The following is a 22,609-nucleotide window of genomic DNA, read 5'->3' as shown; positions in this document are numbered from 1 at the left end:
CAAACTTATGGTTACCAAAGGGGAAAGGTCCAGGGGAAGGGATAAATTAGGAATTGGGGAATAACATATACACACTACTATATATAAAATAGATGAACAACAAGGACCTGCTGTATAGCACAGGGAACTATACCTAATATTTTGTAATAACCTATAAGGGAAAAGAACCTGGAAAAGAATATATATATATTCTACAGTTGTGCAATGCGGCAACCCTAACCCATGCCCCATGTTAGGCTGATGGAGAAAGGCTTCCTAGCAGAAGGGATATTCAAGCTGAGGTTTGAAGGAAGGAAGGGGAGATCATTTGGAAGATCCACACCAGGTTCAGGAGGGTGCATGCACACACATACTGCAAACATCACCCAAGCCTTAAGGAGAAGTGTGGACGCACATCCTCCAGTGAGTAGATGGCAAAGAAGCACTCCCATCTCTGCGCTCTCCTATTGCTGGGTCAGAAGAAGGATGTGCTTATGGGCTGCTGGGATGTATACAAGCCTTGGGTCTTTGGGGAACTAGCTGGTACTTTATCAATAATTGTCTTCCTGAGTCCCTGCACATCTGCTAACACTGGAGAGTCTAGGCAGAAAAGAGCCTACACCCAGGGTATGTCTTAGGGTGTCTTAAGACAGATTGTCACTGTAAACAAAACAGGAATAATTAATTACATTAAATAGTTAATCCTTCCCCATCTTTGTAAAGTTTCACTGAGCTTGTGTTTGGCAGCCCACACTAGCCATAAAATTATTTTTTTAATGGATTAATAAATACGAAAACAATTCTGTTTGCCAGATATGTGAACTTGAGAAACTCACTATCATAATTCAAGAACCCAATTCAGCATAGGTTTTCAAAGAAGCAGTTGGATCTAAGTAAAATCAAATAAGTGGCTCAATGCCTGATATACACTGATAGATATCTTGAATAATCGGAACTGACAGATATGAAAAGAGATCACAAAAACATTGGCAGTAAAAAATGTTATTTATGTCATTTTTGAAGCCAAACATTGTAACATCGAATCATTATTACAAAATCTGGAAACAGATTAAATTGGATCACTGGTTATTATCAGGTTGGTGACATAATTCACAGTCCTGCTTATGTCTCTTTGGGGTTTGAAAATGGAATTGCCAGGGTTGGGCTCTTAGGATGCACGCTTGAAAAGATAAATCATGGACTATGGAGTCATTTTTGGAACGATTTGTGAGACAAGTGCTTATCATACCAGAAGTATCTCTAAAGAAAGGACAATTTTTTTAACATCTTTATCGGAGTATAACTGCTTTACAATGGTGTGTTAGTTTCTGCTTTATAACAAAGTGAATCAGTTATACGTATACATATGTTCCCATATCTCTTCCCTCTTGCGTCTCCCTCCCTCCCACCCTCCCTATCCCACCCCTCTAGGTGGCCACAAAGCATAGAGCTGATCTCCCTGTGCTATGCGGCTGCTTCCCACTAGCTATCTATTTTATGTTTGGTAGTGTATATATGTCCATGCCACTCTCTCACTTTGTCACAGCTTACCCTTCTCCCTCCCCATATCCTCAAGTCCAAAGAAAGGACAATTTTTATGGAATACATTTTACCCCTGGATGAATGCCTCCTGCACTGTTTATTAGAACTTCCACGAGACCAGGTAAAGTATTTTAGGCTGATAGCGACAAAGTTATGTTCTTTGGGCTCGTAGGAGTTCATTTTGGTTTCCATTAGTTTGTCTTTGTAACACTGCGAATCGGAAGAAGAGATTCTGAGGTCTCCGTTCTTTCTATACCACTACAGAAGTTGAGCCATGTGTATAACGTCTGGGTAATGATTGTTCACTCCAAACCATGTGCCTAAGCAAACCACTCTAAATTCAACCACGAGTGTAAGAGTTTGGTAGTGACCCTGTGGCATCTGGACTAGTCTGAACCACAGTCGTCTTTATGATGAACACGTTTCTCATTTATCACCAGTCTTTCTATTGCAAAACAGAACTATTCTAAATCTTTATTTTTGCAAGATGAGCTTCTTTTCAGGTAGATAAATGCATTTTGCTTACATTTACACAAGGCATTAATTGCAGACATGCAGATATACTTGAACTTCTCATCAGTAAGTATAAAAATTCCATTATTGTCCCTTTTTTTATTCATATCCGCCAACTCTCTGGTTAAGCACTCTGTTCTTATCACAGTACATAATCAAAGACACAGACAGTTAAATTTTTTATAACAACAGCCAGATTTGTTTGTTACGTTTGCAAGATGATTTTGTGGTTAAGTAACAATCACTGATGAAGGCTTATGTCAGAATGTCAACCTTGAAATGTCACATTTGAAAAATTCATGCTAGCACTAACTACTTCTGCTATCATTTATGTTAGACCGATAGCATTTTACAGGCGGAAGGAACCATAGTGGTCATCAGGACACAGGTGAGGAAACTCCTCCAAAGCAGAACAAATTATACCGTTAGAATAGATGAAGAAATGCTCATAAAACCACTACATCCATAGAGCTTTCTGAAGCCACTCATCTGAACCACACAAAAGCATTTTTTGCATCTGTGTGCTTTTTAAATTACCTATTGAAGTATAACATGTATCGAGAGGTCCACATTCCAAGATTCTGGCAAAACGTGGAAATGAATGGAAAATTCTAGCAGATCATTTGTATTCTTCAGAGGAATTTTCTACTTACCTGGCTTCCTTTATATCTTTCCATGGCTGGTATCTTGCTACATATAGGAATTGCGAGCAATTATTAAGATTTTTACTCAAAAGTCTGATTATAATTTTTTGTGTGTTGGGGACGTGACCGTATGTATGCTGAAACAACTAAGATATTTAAATTCAGTTAGAGAATAATGAGTTCTAGTCTGTCTCCTTGGTATCAAGAGTCAGAACATATTGAAAGGATAAGGCTGACATTTATATATACACGCCTGAGAATATACACATGTGCACATGTACAGATGCACAAAACCTACCAGAGACACAATAGCAGCAAATTACCCCATGAACGGTTCAGAAAATGTGTCTGGTCTGATACAGAATTTGCATGAATACATACACACGTACATATATACATTCATACATATTTTTCAGCCTGGTAAGGGTTCTGATATCTGTACAAGAGAAAAGCCTGTGGGAGGTGGGGAGAGTGATAAATTAGGAGTTTGGGATTAATATATACACACCACTATCTGTAAAATAGATAACCAAGAAGGATCTACTGTATAGCACAGGGCACTATACTCAATATCTTGTAATAACCTATAATGCAAAAGAATCTGAAAAAGAACATATATATGTATGTATAACTGAATCACTTTGCTGTACACCTGAAACTAACACAACATTGTAAATTAACTATACTTCAATTTTCAAAAATGGTTTAAAGGAAAGAGAGAAAAGCTTGTGATTTCTTTACTTTCCCTGTAGGTTATTATAATTCCTCAAGGAATTGATTACCAGATCAGGGATACCAAGTGTATCAGTTTGCTTAAACCACAGAAATGTATTGTCTTGCAGTCCTGGAGGCTACATGCCCAACATCAAAGTGTCAGCAGGGATGGTTCCTTCTGAAAGATATGAAGGAGAATTCGTTCCAGGTCTCTCTCCTAGCTTCTGGTGGTTTGCTGGCAATCTTAGGTGTTCCTTGGCTTATAGATTTATCACCTCAATCTCTCCCTTCATCTTCACATGGCAGTCTCCCTGTGTGTATGTCTCTGTTGTCCACATTTCCCCTTTTTATGAGGATACCAGTCATATTGGATTAGAGCCCACCCTGATAACCTCATTTTAATTTGACTAATTACATCTGCAACAACGCTATTTCCAAATAAGTTCACATTCTGAGGTACTGGGGGTTAGGACTTGAACATATAAATTTGGTGGAGGGACACAATTCAATCGATAGGACAAAGAAAAAGTAACCTAGCTGCCCAACAATTTTCTTGGGTCATGGAAAAGAAAAGGAAAAAATAAAAATAAAACATAATAATAAAACCAAAAGTCCACTCATCAAAACTAGTATCCTGATTCACAAGAATATGTAGTGAACACCTACATGGAGTAGGCACCCCCTAATCATGGAATTAATTGAAATTCCCAAGTGTTTTAATTTTCGAGAGAAACAAAAGCTCCCACATTGTACATCTAGTAAATGTGATCTAATATTTTTCACTAAGTGAAATGGAGTAAAAGCATAGCATCACCAGAGCCATAGGGAACTCTAAAGACCATCTGGAGTCAGGGGTGAAGAAACTGGAGCCCAGAGAAGTTAAATGATTTAAGGTCACATGGCTAGTTCGTGGCAGATTAGAGACTGAAACTGTGATCCCTGGTTTTGATTTCTAATGCAGTGACGTTTCCACTGATCCCAGAGTAAGGGGCTGATCATGCCCTACTACTCCAGGTTATAGATTGTCACCTGATCTATTGCATGCCTGCCATTAGATTTCTACTTGTAACTAAAAGTTGTCTAAACCAATAGCTGGAATTGAGGTATATAAGGAAGAAAAGAAGCAAATAGATTTCCACCACCGCTCCTCCAAACACAAGTCTTTGACATTCTCTAATGATTAAAGGAGTAACTATCAGAGCTTAAAGGGGAAATTGTACCTTTTCAATGGAGAGTTCTAGAGGACATTACCGAAAACAAGTGATCAAACTTAACATCACTAATAGGAGAATAATGACGTCATATGCCTCCTGATAGGATGCAACAGTATACAGATTCACTTACTAAATGCTGTCCCAAAGATAACCTGTATCTTATCAAAACTTTAGGATTAACCTCTAAATTTACAGAAAATACTGGGAATAAAAGAACAAGGTAAACAATACCATGAGGAAACAATCAGACAAAGCTAGAATGTGGGACATTCTAAAAGTCAACTAGCTTAGTCTCTTCAAAAAGTCAATATTATTTAAAAAAAAAAGATACGGGAACTGTTCTAGATAAAAGAGACTTACCAGAGATAACAACCAAAATGCACTGTGTAGACTTTGATTAGATCTTAATTAAGAAAAAAAAAAGACACTGAAAAGACATAGCAGGGACAAATTTTAAAAACTGAACATGGATCAGATATTTGAAGATATTTAGGAATGAACAGTTAAGTTTCTGTGTGATATAATATGGTAGTTAAGAAGGAGAATATCCTGGGCTTCCCTGGTGGCGCAGTGGTTGAGAGTCCGCCTGCCGATGCAGGGGACACGGATTCGTGCCCCGGTCCGGGAAGATCCCACATGCCGCGGAGTGGCTGGGCCCGTGAGCCATGGCCGCTGAGCCTGCGCGTCCGGAGCCTGTGCTCCACAACGGGAGAGGCCACAACAGTGAGAGGCCCACGTACCGCAAAAAAAAAAAAAAAAAAAAGAAGGAGAATATCCTTATTTTTAGGGATGAATTGTCTAGAAATCCACAGCTTACTTTCACATGATTCAGCAACCAGAGCAAATAAACATATTATCATAGATAAAGATGGCAAAATGTTAACAATTGATTATTCTAGGTAATTATTATTTGAGTTACCTTGTACAACTCTTTCAACTCTTCTATGTGTTTGAAATTTAGAAAGTTGGAAGAAATAGGGTCAGGCTAACTTTTTAATTTTTTTTTGCTCAAGTATTTCTATAACAAAAATAGGAAAATGAGGTGAATGAAAGACTCTATTTTCTTCAATAACTTTTATTGTGCCCTACCTACACAATAGTAGGTGTTAAATAAATATTAGGGATTAAGTAAATGATTGCTGATTTTGAATTCATATGACCAACACTGCTGAGAGTTAAATTATCCTTCAATAGAGGGCTGATTAAATAAATGATGGTGTGTCCCTACAATGAAAAAACCAGGCAACCATTTTCGTTTAAATGAAGAAATTCTTTAAGCACTAATTTAGAAAGATCTCCAAGATATATTTTTAGCTGAAAAATGCAAGGTGCAGACAGTGTGTATAGGCCAAAAGTTATGTTAATATATTTTCTAATATATGAATATACTATCCCTGAAAGAACACACACAAACCTTCCTACTGCATCTGTGAAAAACCCACAGCTACCACCATACTCAATGAAAGCTTTCCTCCTAAGATCAGGAAAAAGAAAATGATATGCACTTTTCACCATTTCTATTCAACATTGTACCAGAAGTTCTAACTAGTGCAGTTAGGCACAGAGAAGCAATAAAAGACATTCAGATTGTAAAACAAGAAGTAAAACTATATCTATTCACAGAAAACATGATGTTTTATATTGAAACCACTAAAAAAAATAAAATTCACCAGAAAAACTATTGGAGCTAATAAAAAAGTTCAGCAAAGTTGCAGAATACAAGATCAATATACAAAAATCAATTGTATTTCCATACACTAGCAACAAACACCCACTAGGAAGGCAATAAAAAAATAGAAACAGAAAATAATGAGTGTTGGTGAGGATACAGAGAAATTGGAACCTTCATACACTGGTGGTGGGAACAGGAAATGGTGCAGTTACTGTGGAAAACATCTTAGCAGTTCCTCAAAAAGTTAAACATAGGGCTTCCCTGGTGGCGCAGTTGTTAGGAATCCACCTGCCAATGCAGGGGACACGGGCTCAACCCCTGGCCTGGGAAGATCTCACATGCCGCGGAGCAACTAAGCCCACGTGCCACAACTACTGAAGCCTGCGCGCCTAGAGCCCACGCTCCGCAACAAGAGAAGCCACCACAATGAGAAGCCCACGCACCACGACGAAGAGTAGCTCCCACTCACCACAACTAGAGAAAGCTGCGCACAGCTTGCACAGCAACGAAGAACCAAAGCGGCCAAAAAAAAAGAGTTAATGAGGTACCATCGGTCCAGCAATTCCACTCCTAGGAACATATTCGCCTACACACAAACTTGCACGTCAGCATTCACAGCAGCATTATTTATAATAGCTGAAAGCAGAAAACAACCCAAATGTTCGTCAGTGGATGAATGGATTAAAAATGTGGTGTATCCATACAATGGAATATTACTGAGTAATAAAAAGGAATGAAGGTCTGATACGCGCTAAAACATGGATGAACCTTGGAAACATTACGCTAAGTGAGAGAAGCCAAAAACACAAGTTGCCACACATTGTATCATCCTATTTATATTAAATGTCCAATGCAGTGGTTGCCAGGGAGTTGGGGGAGGGGGAATTGGGAGGTGTATAAAGTTTCATTTTGATGTGATGGGGTATCCTGAAATTAGATTGGGTTGATATTTGCAAAACTCTGTGAATATACTAAAAACCATTGAATTATATACTTTAAGACGGTTAAAACGATGAATTTTATGTTTTATGTAAATATGTTTTACTTCAATTAAAAAACATTTTTTTTAAGTATTAGGTGGCTTCCGTGGTGGAGCAGTGATTAAGAATCCCCCTGCCAATGCAGGGGACACAGGTTTGAGCCCTGGTCCAGGAAGATCCCACATGCCGCGGAGCAACTAAGCCCCTGTGCCACAACTACTGTGCCTGCGCTCCAGAGCCCGCAAGCCACAACTACTGAGCCCATGTGCCACAACTGCTGAAGCCCATGTGCCTAGAGCCCGTGCTCCCAACAAGAGAAGCCACCACAATGAGAAGCCTGCACATCACAGTGAAGAGCAGCCCCCGCTCGCCGCAACCAGAGAAAAGCCCACACGCAGCAACAAGACCCAACACAGCCAACAATACAATAAATGAGATAAGGGACTTCCCTGGCGGTCCAGTGGTTAAGACTTTGCCTCCCAATACAGCGGGTGTGGGTTTGATTCCTGGTCAGAGAGCTAAGATCCCACATACCTCTCGGCCAAGAAACCAAAACATAAAACAGAAGCAATATTGTAACAAATTCAATAAGGCTTTAAAAATGGTCCACATCAAAAAAGAAAAAAAAGGATAAAATAAATAAATTTATTTAAAAAAAATTTTTTAAAGTATTGGGCCCCAGAGAAGGGAACTGAATGAAGGGGGAGAAAGCATAGGAGGGAAATATTCACTTTGTACACTCTCCTGTCCCTTTTGAATTTTGTACGACGTGAATTTGTAAAACACACAAAAAATGTAAAGATTTAAAAAATAAATTTCTGGGCTTCAACTTTTACTGACAAAAGGTAGTAAACTCCAGATCTGGGGATTAATGGATGATTAAACCAGATTTTAAAATTGCCAACTTTCAGAGCCTTTAGAAATAGGATAGCTTCTCCTATGTCTAGGCAGACATGATTGTTTCTGCCTATGGATCAGATCATCTTTCAAAGCCCCTTTCCATCCTACATTCTAGAAGATCAAGATTTCTGAGTGATGAGACTGGGTGGTATAATTCCCTTCCTCAATCAATAACAAAGGATAGTTACACATTATAAAGTTAACCCCATTTACCTCTGCCATGTTACTATGTGATGTGAATATCAGGCTGCTTCCACTGGTACCCATTCATTCCTCAGATGAACTGGGCTGAATTCTCTCCGTGTGTGTGTGTGTGTGTGATTTTCAGAGTCACTAAAGATCAATGAAAATACAGACACCTACACCACACCTAGACTCACTGAATCAGAATCTCAGTACCTCGGTGGGCAGGACCCAAGAATGGGTATTTTAAACCACTGTCCTACTCAAAAGAAGTGCAATGTTAGAAGCAGGTGAAAAGAGTCCAGAGGTGGGAGGCGCCTTACTTAGCTTTCATATACCTAAAGGTTCTACCTCTAGGACAAGGAGTCAGCCATTTATGAGAGGGATCTTTCCCAGGACCTCGCCTGCCTCAGGTCTTAAATTTCTTCATTGCAAGGAGCTACTCCTGTGGGTTAAAGCAAGGTAAAACAGGGGCTTCCCTGGTGGCGCAATGGTTAAGAATCTGCCTGCCAATGCAGGGGACACGGGTTTGAGCCCTGGTCTGGGAGGATCCCACATACCGCAGAGCAACTAAGCCCACGCGCCACAACTACTGAGCCCGTGAGCCACAACTACTGAAGCCCACGCGCCTAGAGCCCATGCTCCGCAACAAGAGAAGCCACTGCGATGAGCAGCCAGTGTATCACAACGAAGAGCAGCCCCCGCTCACGACAACTAGAGAAAACCCTTGCGCAGCAGTGAAGACCCAATGCAGCCAAAAATAAACAAGTAAATAAATAAATTTTTAAAAGTAAATAAATAAATAACCTAATTTAAAAAAAAAAAGCAAGGTAAAACATTAAGCAAATATCAGTTCCTAGGGTCTCAGTATGAAGTACAGTATGAGTTTGCTTTCAAACCCATTAACTGACTGCAAGGCTCCTAAAGGCCAGGACACATTAGAGGAAAGTTTTACTGTGGGGTTAAGACAGGGATGGGGTCACAGCAAAGCATCACTGACTTAGCCCAGCAAGTCAGAGAGACGCTCGTCACTGTGCGTGGGGCGTGTGGGTGGGGTAGAGGTGACGTCTTGGGAAGTTTGCAGGAGTATTAGTTATACACTCTTTGTGTAACAAACCACCCTAAAATTGGTGGCTTAAAACAACGGTTTAGTATTTCTCACAACTCTGTGGCTCATACAGGTCTCACCTAAGCTCACTCCCATGGCTGCACTCAGCAGGGGGGTCAGCTGGCGCTGGACTCCAGTGGGCTCAGCAGGGCAATGTCCTGGGCCTCTCTCCTCTCACGATCTCTCATAGCATGCTGGTTGCGGGGCAGGGTTCCAAGAAGCAAAGGCAGAAGAGGAAAGGCCTCTTCAGGCTCCTAAACTTGCATACAGTCACTTCTGGTACATTCTGTTGGTCAGTGCAAGGGCCTAGACCAGCCCAGATTCAAAGTGTGGACAAACAGCCTCTCCCTTTTCACGAGAGCAGCTGTCAAATATCTTTGCCACGTTTTTCAATCTACCACAGAAGGCAATGTGAAGACCCTAGACATTCAGAGAAGAGGCTTCAAATTTGATGAGGGGAAGTGAGAGAATATTGCTAAGAGGAGGTTCAAAGACACGAACACTGCCCAATGCAGATCTTTTCCTTGGACTCACCTATTGTACACACCTCCTTAAATCCAAAGGACGGAAGAGCCAGACAATACACGTCTCTGCCTTTCATTAAATCTACAATAGCAATTTCTATTTCCCAGTAAGGAAATTTGAGCTCTTAGCAACTCTAAACTGATTAAAGTCACATAAAATTTAGCATTCAAGTGCAAACAGAGACTGCTGGCTGGTCAAGAACGGGGATGGTCTCTCATACAGAGTCGAAGCATCTACAATTACTAAGGGTCATCATTTGGCCCCATTTTTACAGTGTTGTGCTTTTCACATATTCTATCATTTAATCTCTGTCCTATGACAAAGGTACCTTATGAGTCCCAATTTATTAATGAAAACAAGGCCGAGGGAAGCTAAGAGAGTTGTCAAAGGTCACTTGAGCTGGTAACAGCAGAGCCGGCATTCACACCCAGGTAGGCTGACCCAGTTCCCACTCTTTTAACCACAACACCACCCTGCATTTATAAGTGTTTGTTGCCGATGATGATAATGTAGATGGTGACGATGGCTTTGTTCTTTCAAAAACCAAGATATACAATGGTTTTCATTCTGCTTCTTGAAAAGAAATGATCGTGCAAAAATAAAAACATCCAAAGGAATACCATACAAACTACTACCGATGGTCATTTTCCATGGGAATACAGAAAACACCTATGGAGTGCTTCCTAGCTGGCGGTCACTGCTCTAGGTGCTTCTCTATGTCACTTGTCTTTAAGGTACATACTGTCCCCAGGGTACAAGATGAGAAAAGAGGGAAAACAGAGGTAATTAGACTTACCCAGGGTCACGCCACAGGTCCTGATTCTTAGGTTCTTCCTAAATTGCTACTTTTCAAAAGGATGTTTATAACATAGTTATTCTTTTCCTAACCATACCCTGTAAACAAAAATTAATTTGAAGATATTTTTCCAAAAACAGCCAAGCACAGGATTTGAACAAACACTGGCCAAGTTATCTTGTGAAGTTATCTCGATCAGAAACTTTCAGCCATTTGAGGACCAAAAGCTTCTCTGAGAATTTAAAAAACAAATTCCTCAAAGCCACCAAAAATGAAATATTCAGTAGTAATCTTTGATACAACCAGTTTACTTGGAAACAGACATAACAGTTCAGGGAACAGAAATTATTTCAGATCTGAAGTCCTAGTAGGAAAAGCTGAAGGAAATAAGAATTGCACAGTTATAGGGAAAACCTTAGGTAATTATGGCTTTTTATAAAGGCTTTAGAGACTTTAATTCCCTTTAAAATAGAGAGACTGAGAGCCATTCAAAATAGAATTGTCACAGATAAAGCAAAGCATATCAGCAATATTAGGACAGATTTTCCTTCCCATTCTGCTCAGTTAAAAGGTTTCTATATTGGTCCAGGTGAACCTTTTGTCTTCCAGTGAGCATTGAGTATCAGGCTCTATCCAAGCTACTGATCACATATGTTTTTGTTTTGTTTTGTGTTTTGTTTTTAAGGGAAGGGTCGCTGCCAGAACAGCGGGCTGACTTTCTGATAGGGGGAGCTGACCCCGACCACGGGTTATTTGCCTGTTTTGTTTGTTTGTTGTTTTTTGCGGTACGCGGGCCTCTCACTGTTGTGGCCTCTCGCGCTGTGGAACACAGGCTCCGGACGCGCATGCCCAGCGGCCATGGCTCACGGGCCCAGCCGCTCCGCGGCATGTGGGATCCTCCCAGACCGGGGCACGAACCCGTGTCCCCTGCATCGGCAGGCGGACTCTCAACCACTGCGCCATCAGGGAAGCCCCTGATCACGTATGTTTTACACAGCATAAAATTCACTCGTATTCAGTGTATAATTCAATGATTTTTAGTAACTTTACCAAATGGTGCAACCATCATCATCAGTCAGTTTAAGTATAGTTTCATCTCCCCTAAGAAGCCCCCTCATGCCCACTTACGGGTGATCTCTGTTCCCAGTCCTAACCTCAGACAACCACTAATCTAGTTTCTGTCTAGAAATTTGCATTTTCTGGTTATTTCATGTTCATACAATATGTGCTCGCCTGTGTGTGGCTTCTTTCACTTAGCATGTTTCTGAGGTTCTGACATAGCCCGTGTCCATAGTTTGCTCCTTTTGGGGGCTGAAAAGTATTCTGTCGCATGCACTGGCCACACTGTGTTTATACATTCGTCAGTTAATGGACAGCGGGTTGTTTCTAGTTGGGGACTATTATGAACAAAGCTTCTCTGAACACTCAGGTGGGATTCTTTCTGTGGATACATGTTTCCATTTCTCCTGAGTAGACACGTAGGAGTAGAACTGCCGGGCACATGGTAGTTTTATGTTTAACTTTTTGAAAGATTGCCAAACTATCTTCCAAAGTGGTGTGGCCGGTTTTTGAGACGAGGAAGATCATTTGCTCGGAACTGGTCTAAAACCCAGCTGCTACTTTCTACTCAAACAGAAGCACTAGCCTGCCCTTCAGTGAGCTCCAGTCTGGATTACAGCTGTGAGGATAATAAGGGTTAGGGACAGAACTGCTGGAGTCACCATGATAGCTTTCCCTGGGCGGAAAGACTTCTCCCTAGGGAGAGTTTCTAAGAAAAGTCGTCATGGGCATGCAAAATTTAAAGGAACAGAAAATGATTCCCATATAAGGCAGCCTGTAGTAACTGTTTACTGGATCCAGAGTTTCTGTTTGGGATGACGAAGAGTTCCGGAAATGGATAGTGGTGATGGCTGCACAACATCACGAATATACTTAATGCTACTGAATATTGCACACTTAAAAAATGATTACGATGGTAAATTTTATGTTACGTATATTTTGCCACAATTTTTTAAAAAGCAAAGAACAGCATCTGGTCACATCATTCCTTTGCATAAATCCTTCACTGTCTTCCCACTACACTGAGAATAAAATTCAAACTCCTCACCAAGGCCTGTAACATCCTACAGAATCTGGCTCCCGCCCGTCTTTCCACCTCTGCCATTCTTGGTCACGTTGGCCTCCTTTCTCCTTCTGGAACCTTGCGCCTTTCCTGCCTCTAGGCCTTTGCTTCTGCTGGTCCCTCCCTCCAAGGCGCTTCCCAGTTCTCCTGGTGGACTCGGCCTCACCCTTCAAGCCTCAACTCAAATTCAGAGAGACCCTCCTTAGGTAGCCTCTTAGGTAGGTCTGTCTGTCTCTCTCCTTCCGTGCTTTATTTCCTTCCTAGCATTTACTACAGGCAGTAATTCTCTTGTACTATTTTTTTGTCTACCTCCCCCAATGGAAGTAAGCTCCATGGTGGCGACTTCCTTCTCTGTTTTGCTTACCAGCTACCCCTAGCACAATCATACTGCCTGGTACAGAGCAAGCCTTTGAAAAATATTTGTTGACTATGATAAATAAATAAAAAGAGCTCTCAAGTGTCAAGGAATGAGACTTAATTGCATTTTTAACTATGTTAAGCTTGCATTTAAACATTCATTTTGAAGTTGATTTTTTAATAAAAAATAATAGCTCTCACTGGCCTAGTTTCACACTAATGATTTTTACAAGACTCTTTCCCACATACGAGTGTGATAAAAAAAATAATCTGGGAAGATTTATTTGCCTTGTATAAATTATTACTTTTTAAAAACCACTTATAAGAGTTAGACAAAAAAGATTAAGATATTTCTGAAGCTCCTTTACACACAAATTATATATTTTTAAAAAGATCATAGAAAAAGGAATCACACACCCTTCTAATAAAACATTTTCCATAACTCCTTTGCTTAAAGTCAAAAGGATGAATACTAAATTCTAAAATTATAATGGGGAGTGGACAAAAAAGTTCCCAAGAGAGATGGAAGAAAACTGAATTCACATATTAAAATTCTATAATATCTGTAGAGCCTTCACTCTTGTATTCTGGCTACATGGTAAGTTTACTATTATAACAAAAGTGACAAATTCAGAATTACTTACCCAATGGCAATGCGTCTATTGGTCAAAACTGCAAAATGTAAGGAATCCACTCTAAGTCCGATCCTCTATCCTCTGGGTATTCAGTGCCTTACCACTATTGCACCCTGCCTTCAAGTGTCATCTAAGGCAGCATTCCATCATCTTGTCCCAGTTAAAACCTACTTATTCTATGTCCAATCCTTCAAGCCAGTGCTATAGGCAGAAAATCTGATAAACTAAACCATAACAATGTGTTAATGGAACCCAAAACATTTATGTACCACCACGGATTGTCCACTAACATATGTTAGCAGTGGCCTCTTAAAGACAAAGCCTTAATAAGAAGGCATGGCTGCATGGCTTCAGTAGTGAAATCCAGGGAGCACCGGAGGAGACAAAGGTTTCAGATGAAAAAGCAGAGCCTGCGGCACCCACAAAACACGGAAAGGGGAGATGACCAGTAGGTTTTTGGATTTGTGAGTCTGAGACTCAGGAGAGAGATTTGGGCTGGAAAAAAATAGACTTGGGAGCATCAGCCCATGAATGATCATTGGAACCAGGACAGCATGAGTACCTCAGATTGTCCGAGAAAAGTGTGTCCAGTTAGAGGAGAGAATCACTCCTCTTGGCTTCTGCTGGCACCCTTTCGTCTGCCTCTCTCCCAGAGCCTGCTGCCATTCCGGCCACCTCCATTCTTTCTCAATTCAGCAGCAAGAGTGGTCCTTTTGATGACTTGATTCTTTTCCTCAAAACTCCCCAAAGTCCACCCCCAACTCCCTGAGAAAAGACCAAGTCTTCACAACGGCTTACAAGGACTACAGGATCTGGAGCCCGATGTTTCTCTGACCTCACATCCTAGCGTTCACTGCATCCCACCACCGGGGGCATTCTTCCTGTCCTCAGACACCCCAGGCTCGCTCCTTGCCTTAGGGTTTTTACACTTCTGTGCTCTCTGCCCGGGATGCTTTTCACTTGTCCTATTTTTTTTTTTTTTTAATTGGGGTATAGCTGTTTTGCAATGTTGTGTTAGTTTCTACTGTACAGCAAAGTGCAGTTCCCTGTGCTATACAGCAGGTTCTCATTAGTTATCTATTTTATACATATTACTGTATATATGTCAATCCCAATCTCCCAATTCATCCCACCCCCTTTTCCCCCTTTGGTGTCCAAACGTTTGTTCTCTATGTCTGTGTCTCTATTTCTGCCTTGCAAACAGGTTCATCTGTACCATATTTCTAGATTCCACATATATGCATTAATATATGATATTTGTTTTTCTCTTTCTGGCTTACTTCACTCTGTATGACAGTCTCTAGGTCCATCCAGGTCTCTACAAATGATCCCATTTCGTTCCTTTTTATGGCTGAGTAATATTCCATTGTATATATGTACCACATCTTCTTTATCCAGTCCTCTGTCTATGGGCATTTAGGTTGCTTCCATGACCTGGCTACTGTAAATAGTGCCACAATGAACAATGGGGTGCATGTGTCTTTTTGAGTTATGGCTTTCTCTGGGTATATGTCCAGTAGTGGGACTGCTGGGTCATACGGTAATTCTATTTTTAGTTTTTTAAGGAACCTCCATACTGTTCTCCATAGTGGCTGTATCAATTTACGTTCCCACCAACCATGCAAGAGGATTCCCTTTTCTCCACACCCTCTCCAGCATTTAATGTTTGAAGATTTTTTGGTGATGGCCATTCTGACCAGTGTGAGGTGATACCTCATGTAGTTTTGATCAGGCTCCCTGACTTCAAACTATACTACAAAACTACAGTAATCAAGACAGTATGGTACTGGCACAAAAAAAGAAATATACATCAATGGAATAGGATAGAAAGTCCAGAGATAACCCCACGCACCTATGGTGAACTAATCTATGACAAAGGAGGCAAGAATATACAATGGAGAAAAGACAGTCTCTTCAATAAGTGGTGATGGGAAAACTGGACAGCTACATGTAAAAGAATGAAATTAGAACACTCCCTAACACCATACCCAAAAATAAACTCAAGGGGCTTCCCTGGTGGCGCAGTGGTTAAGAATCTGCCTGTCAATGCAGGGGACATGGGTTCGAGCCCTGGTCCAGGAAGATCCCACATGCCATGGAGCAACTAAGCCCGTATGCCACAACTACTGAGCCTGCACTCTAGAGCCCATGAGCTACAACTACTGAGCCCACGTGCCGCAACTACTGAAGCCCACGCAACTAGAGCCTGTGCTGTACAACAAGAGAAGCCACCGCAATGAGAAGCCCATGCACCGCAACCAACAGTAGCTCCCACTTGCTGCAACTAGAGAAAGCCCGTGCGCAGCAACGAAGACACAACGCAGCCAAAAAAAAAAAAAAAACTCAAAATGGATTAAAGACCTAAATGTGAGACCGGACTCTATAAAACTCTTATAGGAAAACATAGGAAGAATACTCTTTCACCTAAATCACAGCAAGATCTTTTTTGACCCACATTCTAGAGTAATGGAAATAAAAACAAAAATAAACAAATGGGACCTAATGAAACTTAAAAGCTTTTGCACAGCAAAGGAAACCATAAACAAGACGAAAAGACAACCCTCAGAATGGGAGAAAATATTTGCAAACGAATCAACGGGCATAGGATTAACCTCCAAAATATACAAACAGCCCATGCAGCTCAATATCCAAAAAATGGAACAACCCAATACAAAAATGGGCAGAAGAGCTAAATAGACATTTCTCCAAAGAAGACATACAGATGGCCAAGAGGCACATGAAAAGCTGCTCAACGTCATTAATTATTAGAGGGATGCTTTTCTAGATACCCACAGGTCAGTTCCTTTCCCTTTTTTAAGGCTTTGCTCCAATATAATAATCTCAGAAATGCCTATTCTGATCTATTCTTTCTTTAAATTCCCACCTCCCCCTACCCTATACTCCCTACCCCCCTGTTCTGTTTATTTTTTCTGAAACACTTATTAACGACTAGTTTTGTAATGATTTATTTTATTATGTGTACACTTACAAATTTCTCCAACTGCAGGGAGTTTTGCTTGTTTTGTTCGCTAATGTGTCCCAAGTACCTAGAATAATGCCTGGCATACAGTAGGCTCAATATATATTAGTTGACTGTCAAATGAAATCTAAGAGAGAATCCTGAGGACTTGAACATTAAATGTTAGGCAGAAGATCAGCACGCACCTCTCCCCTCCCACTCCCCACAAAAGAAATTGACAAGAAACGTCCTGAAAGACAAAAGAAAATTAGGAGATTATGATTTAAATGAATAAAAGGGAGAAGATGTTTCAAGAACAAAGAGGTGGTCAAGAGTGTCAAATGTTGACCAAGAGTCAAATGAGACGAAGACTGAAAGACATCTAGTGGATTTAGTAACAAAGAATGTGTTCACCTTCGAGGGAGAAATTTCAGTGACATGTAGCTAAGACACAGGAAAAATTTCAACAGAGCTTACTGAAAGTTAAGAGAAAAGAAAAATTTAAACCATGAAATCATCAAGCTTATAAAATACAGATATTAGATTTTACAGTTTGTTTCAGTTGTTGATGTATAACAAACCATCCCAAAACTTAATGATTTAAGACGGCAACAATTAGATTATCACTCACGATGTGAGTTGGTTGGATTCAGCCAGGCAGTTCTTCTGCTTCACATGATGGCAGATGAGGTTGCAGTCATCTAAGGCAGCAGTCGGCAAACTTTGCTATAAAGGGCCAAATAGTAAATATTTTAGGCTTTGCGGGTCATAAGGTCTCTGTCACGGCTTTTCTACTCTGCCATTGTAGTGAGAAAGCAGTCATAGATAATATATAAACAAATGGGCATGGCTGTGTTCCAGTAAAACTTTATTTACAGAATCAGAAGGCAAGCCACTTTTGGCTGAAAGCCATAGTTTTCTCACCCTTGATTTAGGGGCTGAGATAGGGTGACACATCCAAGGTGGCTCACTGCTGCAGTGCCTTGTTACTCCTCAGTGTGGCTTCTGCATGTGGTTTGGGCTGTTACAGCACGGTGGCTGGTTCCAAGAATGAAAAGCGGACGTTGACAAGGCTTCTAAGGTTTAGCCCTGGAACTTTCACACCAGGAGGCATGGTTCACTGGAGGCTTACCAAATGTAACAGACAACCACACAACTCTCAGAGTTTTGCTTATTTTTTTTTTGTTTGTTTTTGTTTTTGTTTTTTTTTTTTCTTCGGTACGCGGGCCTCTCACTGCAGTGGCCTCTCCCGTCGTGGAGCACAGGCTCCGGACGCGCAGGCTCAGCGGCCATGGCTCACGGGCCCACCCGCTCCGCGGCATGTAGGGATCCTCCCGGATCAGGGCACGAACCCGCGTCCCCTGCATCGGCAGGCGGACTCTCAACCACTGTGCCACCAGGGAAGCCCCTAGAGTTTTGCTTATTAAAGCTGTGCTCCACTGTACATTCCATCCAGGGACCCTCACCTAAGGAAAAGACTCGGTGACTTGTAAAGCCATCCTTTCCATCACCAATCCTTTCAAGAGTTCTTTATTTTTTTTTTGTACCATCAACTGAAAGACTGTATGATTTATTATTTTAAGACAGCCTGAGGAATTATTTCCTTTCCATTAGCCTGGGAAACTCTAGGTCTCCTGACACCCACCCTTGAAAATGCAATTTCCAACACACTGTACTTAAGCTATAAAGCACAACCCACTAAACTTAGATGATGAGTATAACACAAAAGGGGTATTAGTAGTAAGATGAAAACATCCATACTTAACTACTTGAAGGTCTATCAGAGTGATGTTATTTTGCAAAAGTAAGTGAATTATAATCTATATGTTCTATATATTATATTCATATGTAATATATCATGTAACACATGCATATATGAACATATAATCTATATGTTCTATATGTAATCATAAGTTATGTTATAATCTATATGAATAAATATTCATTTACTCTCTCATCAATTTAAAAATTATTTCTTGAACACTTATTAACTGTTAGATCTTTACTGCGTTGTGGTGATTACAGCCATCACCTTGTTCTTAACGCAGGCTGTTAACCTATTAGGTAACCTTGAGCACACAGTAAAACAAAGACTGCATGAAATCAGATAATTTCCAGGGGACTGAAAAAAAAGGGAGGAATTTAATTATCATAAAATTATTGAACCACAGGAGAACTGAGTGCATATACATAATTTTAGGTTGATATTCTAGTGAACCAATATGGTTTGATGTATCCAGACTACTTTAATCAAATACTATTGTTATATTGATAAGAAAATAGTACTTGAATACCTACGAGAAGAACTGATTCTACCCTTTAAAACTATGACCAAAAATTACTAAACATGCTGTCAGGGATGTGTGGTTGTATGCCAGGGCAACAAGACACTACCAGGTGAACATATCTCATCTTCTCCGTGTCAATTTTAGTTTAATATTTTGGGAGAAAAAAATTTTAACTGATGAGGACTTTATAATTCTTATCACAATACAGTGAAATGACACAATATTTTAAAGGCCTTTACAGGTGAAAATTAAAACAATCTCGGTTAAAAATCAGTCAGGTGAAAGTGGAAATAAAAACCACAACAGGAGTATTTCTTAAAAAAATAAAGCACTATATATGAGAATTTTTGGCAGACATTAGAGCAGTGATCAAAGAGAAATTCATAACCTCAAATACTTATATTCATAAAGATAAAACAAGTGAATGACACCCCAGCTCAAAAAGCTAGAAAAACAAAGTCAACCAAATAACTTAAGGAAAGCAGTAATACATATTAAAGCAGAAATTAAAATCCCAGAAAAATAAGAGAACTAATTAATAGATGAAAATGGTTCCTTGGAGGTGAGGGGCACACTGGCTAACGTAAAGGAAAAAAGCATAAATATAGAAAAAAGGAAAGTGAGAAATGTCTTAACATGAAGGAAATTTTAAAAATCATGGAAGACTACATTGTACAATCCTACACAAACAAATTTGAAAACTTAGATAAAATGAATAACTTTCTAGGAATACAATTTTACAAAATTGACCCCAGTAGAAAGAAAATTCTTAAGCAGACATATTTCCATTAAAAATTTTAAGGACATTTTAAAGAACTACCCCATAAAAAAATCATCACGCTCAGATAGTTTCAGAGAGGAATTCTACCTAATCTTGAAAATTGGAGTAATCGCAATGCTATGTGAATTATTTCATAGCACAGAAAACAGAAATGTTTAACTTTTGTATAAAGCAAGATTAACATTCCTACTTAAGCCTAATAAGTATAGCATATACACAAACTTAAAGATGAGTCTCACGAATATTGATACCAAAAAAAAAAAACACACCTAAATAAAACATTAGCAAACAGGATCCAATAACACGATTGAGTGGAATTTATATGAGGAGTGCAAGAATGGTTCGATATTAAGAAATCCTTTAATGTAATTCACCATATTAATATAAGAAGGACATTTGTATGATTGTTTTCAATAAATGCTGAAAAGGCTTTTGATACAATTCAACACTCATTCCAATACTAAATAAAATAGGAAGATGGATATTTCCTTAACACAATAAAAAAAATACCTAAGTCCAAAAGCCAGCTTTCTATTTAATTGGGAAACACTAGAGACATTCCCACCAAAGTCAGGTATATGGCAAGGATGCCAACTATCTCTACTACTACATGTTTAACACCATATGTGAGGTATCAGCCAATGCAATTAGACAGGAGGAAGCAATTTGAATTATAAAAATTGGAAACTGAGAAGTAAAACTACATTTGCAGATGACATGATATTATACTTGCAAAAGCCAAGTGGTCCAAAGATAAAACTAACTTAAACAAAAAAAGCAGTTCAATAATATAGCAGGATATAAAATTAACCTACAGAAAACAATAGGTACATATACACAAACAATGACCAGCTAAAAGGGGTAACAAAAACAAAACCCCATTTACAATAGCAACAACAACAAAGATAAAATATTTAGATATTAACAAGAAATGTGTAAAAGTTATAAGAGGAAATCCCATATGAGCATTCCTGAAACATGCAAAAGTATACTTCATGGAAAGACATTCCTTGCTTTTGGGAAGTATCACCCATCATAAATGTGTCACCTACCCCTAAATTATAAATGTAATGCAATTCCAAAAAAAATACTAATAAGTTTTTGTTTCTGACACTGAACAAGTTGATTCTAAACTTCATATATATGTATATTTTTTTATTGGGGTATAATTGCTTTACAATGGTGTGTCAGTTTCTGCTTTATAACAAAGTGAATCAGTTATACATATACATATGTTCCCATATCTCTTCATATATATTTGTAAAAATAAAGTGCAAAAGAATAGGTAGAAAAATTGAAAAATAAAGGCAAGGAGGGAAGACTAGCTCTAATAGCATTGAAACATACTATAAAACCTCTATAATTAAAGCTGTGTGATATTGGAGCATAATATAGACAGATTAGCAGAAAAAATAGGAAGTCCAGAAACAGACCCAAGTATATACGGAAATTTAGCACTAGACTATATATTCAGGATAAATACCCAGAAGTGAGATTGATGGGGCAGAGAGGAAATATAGTTATTTTTAGATATTTAGATACTTTTAGATATTATTGCTTATTTTCTCATGGGCTCACCAACAGTGTGTCTTGTCAAGGTTTTGAATGTTTGCCACTTAGATAAATGAAAGTGGTATCTCAGTGCAGTTTTAATTTGCATCCTCTTATTATGAATGAAATTTGATCTCTTCATTTGTTCAAGAGCATTTTGCATATCTTTATATCTTCCTTTTTTAATGAAGGAATTTACATACAGTAAAATGTACAGATATAAAGTGTTCAGTTCAATGAATTTTGACAATTGAATACATCTGCGTACACACCACTCAGAACAAGATCTAGAATGTTTCTATCACCCCAGAGAATCCCCTTGTGTTCCTTTCCAGCCAGCCCTCCCACCCACTCCAGAGGCAACCACTTTCTGATTTCTATCACCATAGATTAGTTTTGCTTGTTCTTGGACTTTGTGTAAATGGAATATACATTATGTTTATCTATTTTGTATATGTGTCTGATTCTTTTGCTCAATGTAATTTTTTTAACATCTTTATTGGAATATAATTGCTTTACATTGTTGTGTTAGTTTCTGCTGTAACATAACTTTTTTGATTCATCCATTAATCCATGTTGAGCATTAGTTCATTTCTGCTTATTACTGAGTACAATTCCATTCTATGCATATAACACAATGTTTGCAAAATTAAATTTTATCCTCCATATGGTTTCTCATTGCTGAGGAATGGAGTTGCAAATATGGAAAGGGAGAAGGATAGAATGAATCCTGGGCTGTTTGATTGGAATTGGAGCTATCAGTGTGAACTCACAGCTTTGAATATGTATAGACAGATGTAGAAATAACTACAGATATGTGTGGGTATATGTATGTGCATATACATATGTATGTATATGCATGTATGTGCATGTGTGTGTATGTATATACATGTATATACATAGATGTATTCCCTGGCTCTGACAGCATGGAAGCAGTGTCATACCAATAGTAATGAGTACACCCACCACCTATGCCTTGGTTTCTAAATACCATCCTTCATGAAAAAGACTCGGCGCCCTTTGGAGAAATGGCTGATTCCAGGGCTGAGGCAGAGAAAGTACAAGGTCAGTCTGGAATATCTTCTTCCAGACATTAAGAACACTCTCAAAAACTGACGTAGCTATCTCAAAAGGACAGAGGAGGTG

At 39.3% G+C, this 22,609-nt stretch overlaps 1 long non-coding RNA gene across 1 annotated transcript in view; it reads right to left on the bottom strand.

Moving 5' to 3' along the window:
* The window catches only part of LOC116761603, a 138,771-nt gene that overhangs the window by 90,458 nt on the left and 25,704 nt on the right, over positions 1-22,609 (bottom strand). The window contains exon 2 of the long non-coding RNA XR_004352064.1: positions 17,475-17,569. This is a non-coding gene — a long non-coding RNA (uncharacterized LOC116761603). The remainder of the gene's footprint in view (positions 1-17,474; positions 17,570-22,609) is intronic.

This window comes from Phocoena sinus, chromosome 11, assembly GCF_008692025.1.
Source record: "Phocoena sinus isolate mPhoSin1 chromosome 11, mPhoSin1.pri, whole genome shotgun sequence".
Taxonomy (NCBI): Eukaryota; Metazoa; Chordata; class Mammalia; order Artiodactyla; family Phocoenidae; genus Phocoena; species Phocoena sinus.
The sequence above is the reverse complement of the archived record's forward strand: the minus strand, read 5'-3'. Positions and strand labels throughout refer to the sequence as shown.